This window comes from Argiope bruennichi, chromosome 3 (genome assembly GCF_947563725.1).
Source record: "Argiope bruennichi chromosome 3, qqArgBrue1.1, whole genome shotgun sequence".
In the NCBI taxonomy this organism is placed as follows: domain Eukaryota; kingdom Metazoa; phylum Arthropoda; class Arachnida; order Araneae; family Araneidae; genus Argiope; species Argiope bruennichi.
In genome coordinates this window covers 72,991,026-72,998,023 of record NC_079153.1, presented here as the reverse complement: position 1 = coordinate 72,998,023, position 6,998 = coordinate 72,991,026, and positions in this window count along the sequence as shown.

Genomic DNA, 6,998 nt, shown 5'->3' with positions numbered 1-6,998 from the left:
CTCTTACATATGGGTGGTGATTTATAAAATCCACTTTGTTATCCTATGTATGCAATTTATTTGCTGTGCAAAAGTTTAGAAAGATCACTGTCATTTGAGCTTACTATCTAAAATATTATCTTACATTTGAATGAGAAAAATGAATTGAAATCTATACAGAGAAAAAGGCAGTAGAAATAACCATATATTATTTTACCATGGAAGTTATACATGAAAAAAATTTTAAATTGTGGATTAACACTAATGAAACATAAAAACAAAACATAAAAATGATTTGAAAATTTTCACTTTTAACAACTGAAAAATATTTCTAACCAAATAATGTTCGAAATATTTAATCGACATACTAATTTTAATTTATAAATTACTTTAAAAATTACAAAAAATAAATTATAAATTATGAGATGTTATTTCCATGATTTGAAAATCTCAATGACTTTCTTTTTATGTTCATCTACATGAAATAGGAAAATCAATGGATTTTTAGAAGTTTGAATATTAAGGGCTGTAGACTGTATTAATTTCTCTTCATGTGTACTATATTAGTTCCATCTTTATCAAAATCAGTATCAATAGTATAAAAACACATTATCAAAATAATTTCTAATGACAGAAAATAAAAATTAATTATAGCAATGGATTTTGAACTTCGTACAAAAAAAAAAAAAAAAAAAAAAAAAAACTAGCTAAAAATTACTGTTACTATGTGATTGATCAAAAGTCCTGGATATCATCAAGAAAGAGAAATTTTTAGTATGCCAATAACAAAAATTATTGTTGAATGTTTGCTGAATCATGAACCGTTTGGTGAAAGTTACTGGCAAATTTGGCACTGAAAAATCAGGGCAGAAAAACAGACAATAAATGAGAACATTTCTGTAAAAAAAATCAATATCTATTAATACAAGCAATGATAAATGAAATACCATATTGCGAAGAAAATCAAAGATAAGTTAAGACCCGAAAAGAAATGCCGTATCTCAAATTACAGCTGAGCTAAGACGATTTTAAGAAATCTACCATCATATTATACATCTACTTTTTTTCAAAAATTCATTTCAAACCTGGACAAATTTTTGACATTTTTAGGTCATCTTGTTGTTTTTAAATTTCATGATGTAAAACTCATTTTAAATTTCATGATGTAAAACTCATTTTAAAGCACTCTGTAAGGCAAATTATTACACACAGAATTACAAAATTTTGCTCATACAAAGCATCTGTTACTAAATAAATAACTTTTTTTTTCTAAAATTTTAGATTTTTATTTAAAAAAATGATCAAACTTCAAAGGATTTTCTTGGCAATTTAAAAACGTCATCATACAAAATGTATTATTACATCTCTTTAAAATTAAAAAATTAGCTTTCAGTGGTACCAGTTTTATTTCTTATTCTGTCTTTAAAAAAAAAAAAAAAAAACTTCTTTTAATTTTGCAGCTGCTGATGCAGTAAATTTTTGCCATTCATCTTCTATTGAAATGCTCATTTATCTGCTTATTCTAGTTATTTTTCAGAGATAATTTGTAATTTGTTTTAAAAAAAAAGTAAATTTTACATTGTTGTTACATACAAATTAAAGAAAAACTAGGGAAAAAAAAAGGGTTAGACCTTAGAACATATTCCCATTGGCAAGTTCCCAATACTTGCGTCAATCTTTTCTAAAGTTGCCTTTATCTTAATCATTTTAAATTAAGCGAATTATATGTTTAAAGATTTTGTTTCATTATCATACCATGATTTTTCTTCTAAACTGAATGGAACTAGACACACAAATCTTATTATTTATGGTTATTTACGTAAAAAGGAGTAGAAGTTTAAAATGAACTTTCATTTTACATGTTAAATTATGACATAAAAGGATTTACTAATTTAAGAGTGCGATTAAATTATACAGAAAAATATTAATTTTGACCATTACCAACACAATAGTAGTGCTTCCATAATGTCCAATTTATTTGTTAATATATAGAAAGTAGTAGGGAAAATAAAATTCATTTTCACTTGATGCCAGAAGAAAAAGCAGCCTTCTAGATCTTCTGGCTAGAGCTAGCCTTCTCATACCATTAGGTTATTTACAGAACCAAGTACAGAAAATTAAGAAAATTGAAAATATTCTCTAGATACTATAGAAAAGGGTTTCGTCACACAGGATGTGGAGAAAAAGGAGAACAACCTTCATTTCACCAAGTTATTCTGATGTTCTCACCTTTTTACCTTCCCCTTTCGAATTCTTCCAGCCATTCAATTCTTAGCCCTGGAGATAGACCTTTCTGGAATATGAACTCCGTCAACCAACTTATTGATCATGAGTTTCAAGATCGCCAATTCGTTGTTTTGTTCTCCCAATAAATGCGAAATGTCAAGGAAGACAATATTCGTATGTTTATTAGCCAGGAAAAATTCGCAGCTAAAGCCGCGTTCCAACGATTTGTAGCCTTTACGGATATGGTCGTAAATCTTTACGTTGTGCTTAGGGACGCATATTCTTTCAGAATCGCCTATCATTTGCCCTCTTCCTGGCATTTAATGTCCGCACATTTCGTGGGAAAGATCGGCCACCCGTAGCAACGGAATTAGCGTTCCCTAGACGGTAGTACGGTGCATTTATGTCTAGATTTGTTGCACTTCAGAGCATGGGAAAATGCTTAAAATGCATTCTGCCTGATCGATATGGTATTTCCTAACTTGACACTTTATAGAGAGACAGATAGAGTTATACTGAGAACCGTTCTTTGCAGCTTATTTACAATGCTTTAATCGGTTTAAAGTTATTAAAAGGTAAGTCTTGACCTTCGACGTCAGATTTAATGAACGCCAAGTGTACTTGCAAAGCAGATCTTTGGTATAATCGGGTATTGAATTTGGAACTTTTTCACCTCGAAACTGAAACCTTGCGATCAATGTCCTTTAAAAATGTATGTAGTATTTGCCAGGAATTTGCTATGAAAAGGGTTTGATACATTCCTCTACATTTTTTACCATGTCATTATTTTGATAATCAGCATGTAAAAATATTTGAAAAGATAATGAAAAAAACATAGAGGTTTATTTTGCACATTTTACTATATTCTGATTAATATGAATGCATAAAATGCAAAAAAAGTGACATTTTATTTCTTAAGTCGGTATTTTCGGCGTTTTATTGAAATAATTGAGTCATCGAAAGAAAAATTTATGTCTGAGAAATCATAAAAATATCAATTGCCTTACCGTGAAAATGCTGATTTGCTTCATATAAATGCGAGATATTCTCAAAATTGACTTTTAGTCATAGAATAAGAAATATCTTAATAGGTCATATTATTGCTTCAAGTATCTGTCGATTATGTGGAGACGATATAATCATATCACATATCGGAGCCAAACGTCCTCCCGCTGGTGTGGTGTAGAAGTTTGGAGAGGGGATGACAGCTCAGGTGTTGTATGTACAAAAGTAGCTCTAGAGTTGCTTCAAAAATGAGATGTTAATATAACTAAACTAAACTTCATCAAAAGTCAAAATTTCATCCAATTTCTATCAAATTTCAAAACTTTTTTCCCCTTCTTCATCTCAAATTTTGTACTTTTTATTAAAATTTTAAAGTTTAATTGTGAAATTTTAAAATCGAGTTGTAAATTTTTTTGTTTAACTTTAGAGATATTGACATTCTTGCAAAAGCTTTCTTACCTCTGTACACTGAATATATTGGGATAAAATGCATGTTTAAAAGCATCATAAAAATAATAATAGAATACTTATTATGATTCGAACATATTTATTCTAGATCTTAAATGTTTCATCCTTTTCAATAAATAAATCATTTTCGTTAAAGAGAAAGGTTGCGCTCGATTAGTAAAATCAATGAAGAATCTCATTCGGGAACTTTTTGAAAAGAACAAATATGTTTATATTGCTAAATAAAAATGCTCACATTCTTTAAATATTTCAAAAGTAGCATTAAAATATAATTTCATCTTCAACTTCATTTCATTCTAGCATCACCTTTGCCTATCCTGAATCGTATGAAAGGTAATTTAGAGCGCTGCTGTTGATTTTCAACCACATTCAAACGATGTAATTGACCATAAAGGATGAATGTTTCAATTATTTAATGCTGCGCTTTTCATTAAAACACATAATGATAAACTTGACATTCATGCCGTTGTAAGCAAACAGCTTATTACATTACCAACATATTTTTTAGAATTTAAGTATTATTGAAAATATTTTGATAATGTAACTTAACATTCAATTAAAATCATTTTGAAAAACAATTTGAGCTGTTGAATTCTTATTGCATACTTATTGATATCATATACAAAATACAGTAGACTCCCGATTATCCGCGCCTGCCACACGAAGTTTTTTTTTTTTTTTTTTTTTTTTTTTGACTGATTTTTTCAAAAAGGTGCAGTTTTACAGTTATGCTTTTGTAATTACATAATACATTACAGTATTAAAACAGTACATATGTATTAATTTTTCTGTGTATCCTTGACGCCTCTCGTAAGTACAAAGCACTTTTCTGTTTTCATTAACAAAATGCATTTTATTTTAGTTTTGAGTGATATACTAAAATATTAAGCGTTAGTTAAACATTTCCTGCTGTTTATTTTACATTTTATTGTACATAAAACGATTTTTCAAAGTTGGAATGACTGTTTTCTCTTTTGCTATACCCGTTTTTAGCTTTTTTCGGATTATCCGCGATTTTTGTTATCCGCGGCGGCCGCGCCACCCAATTCCGCGGATAATCGGGAGTGTACTGTACTAAATAAGCATAAATAAATTGAAAACTTAATCTTCAGCTGAAAAAAAAAACATCTTAGCAATTTTAAAACATGATGGCGATGAAAAATCTAATATGGAGGAAAAGCCTTTTCAAATTCTCATCTGCGTGTGTATTTTAATAAATAAAATAACAATCTAATTAATAAAAATCAAAATAATTTATGAAATATTCAAGGTACGAATTTTGGCACTAAGAGTAGACGTGTAAGAACTTATTGAAATAAGTTAATAAAATGAAAATTAATATTTTGAACTATTTTTAATTACTGTATATCTTTTAAGTTCCATAAGGTAAAGCTGTAGAAGAAAAAAAATTATTTTAAAAAAGCGGCACAAGCTGCAACGTGAGCGGCAAATAGCTTGCTAAAATATTTTCACAAATATGACTTTTTTTTTTAATCATTTCCTATAAAAATAAATATGTATTTCAGAAAAAAAAATAAATCCTTTCTTTAAACGCAACAACCATTAAGGTTCTTAATTATTGCAGTTAAATTATTATATATTAATTGCAGTTCTGAATTTCCGATGAAAGACCACATTCATCAAGCTAGTTGCTTTTTTGAGTTATTGTTTTTATATAAATACGAATTGAATTACAGTATTCTAATTATTTTCTTTTTGTATTTAGGGAAGTTTAAGACGCCGAAATTTTTCAAAATCATTAAGTCGAATGTTTTAATGATTATAACTTTCTTTCTGTATGAATGTATCGAAAGTTCAAATTCCATATGTGCTCAGATTACGTTGTTTATTTGAAATAATGTCATTGATTTCTAAGAAATACTATTAGTCCCTACTTAAAAGGGGAGGAAAAAAATTAGTCAATTTTAGTTCATTTTCCTCCAGTGAACCGTTTTATTTTTTCCCTTTTTGCTGCCTTCTTTTGGGAAAAATGAAGACAAACCTAACAAGACCATTCTTTCTGACCAGATGCTAAGATAAATCATTGCTGCAGTTTCTGAATGGAAACATCTTTTGGCAAAATAAGAAGCTCTCCAATATGTGTTCTTTTGTCAACAGGGTATTTGGAATCATGCCATCTGTCAGTAAAAGAACCTGTAAAGTCAAGCCCCCATTGTACCTCTCGCTTTTGTTCTTCTCCCGTTTGAAGCTTCGAGCAAAAGGGTTCGATTTATCTCTGTCCTGTCGAAATTATAGGGTGAGGAGAGTTCCCACAATGCCTTCAAACCCGTGGCTTCCAGTTATAAAGTAGATAGTCTTGTAACTATTGTGAAATTCTACGAATTGATGACTCTGCATATATATATATATATGTATGTATGTAATGATATTTTAAATTTTTTATTTCAATTTAATTAATTTCCAAGATTTTATCTTAATTTAGCCCATAGTAACTTCATTCTAAAAATATTCTCTTATTTCGTGATCCAATTCCACTTTTTCTACTTAATTAATTCAAGATAAGCTTTATAAAACTGCTGAATCGGCTAAACGCCGATACTTTCACACGCTCGGCGTGAAGGGGTAAAAAACTGTCTAGTAAGCACATTCTTTTTTAAAAGATCCCTGTGTTTCCCTTACATGTGATTGACATGTGTCTGAAATCCCTATCAGAATCTTATTAATATATTAGCACTATGAAGAAATATTTTCCCTATCAAAATCTAAGGTTATATAAGACCAAGGATAAAATGTCCAAGAGCTTTTTCCTCATTCCTTTTCTGTGTCGTTCTGTGTGCTCATCGCTTGTACTTATGCCTGCTTCTTCAAAATGAAATAAAACGACGTCACGAAATTAAAAGTATCTACATTGTCTTCAAACTGCATTCTACTTCACAAAAATAATGCTTATATATATATATATATATAGTATAGTTGGTGTCAGCCTACTATGAAAAAGCGACTTATTTTCCGAAAGAGGAATTATCATAACTACGAAATATTTGCATTTCAATTTTATCTATTACAGCCTATTCACAATACTTGTTTTTTATTATTTTAACTCTTCGTACCTACTTCACTTAAATATAAATGAATCTTCATCCGCAAATTGAATAGGTCTCTACTTGCTTCTTAATTGCATATTATGAATTATTTTCTCGTTTTTTTTATGGACTTCAATCGGATTCTTTAAGCTATTTTTCTGGTTTATTTTTCAGGAATCATCTATCACTGCATTAGCAGTAATAATTTTGTTAAATCTATAAACTGAAAATTTAAAAGTTATTTAAAATAGTTGTTATCGTATTTTGAAATATATT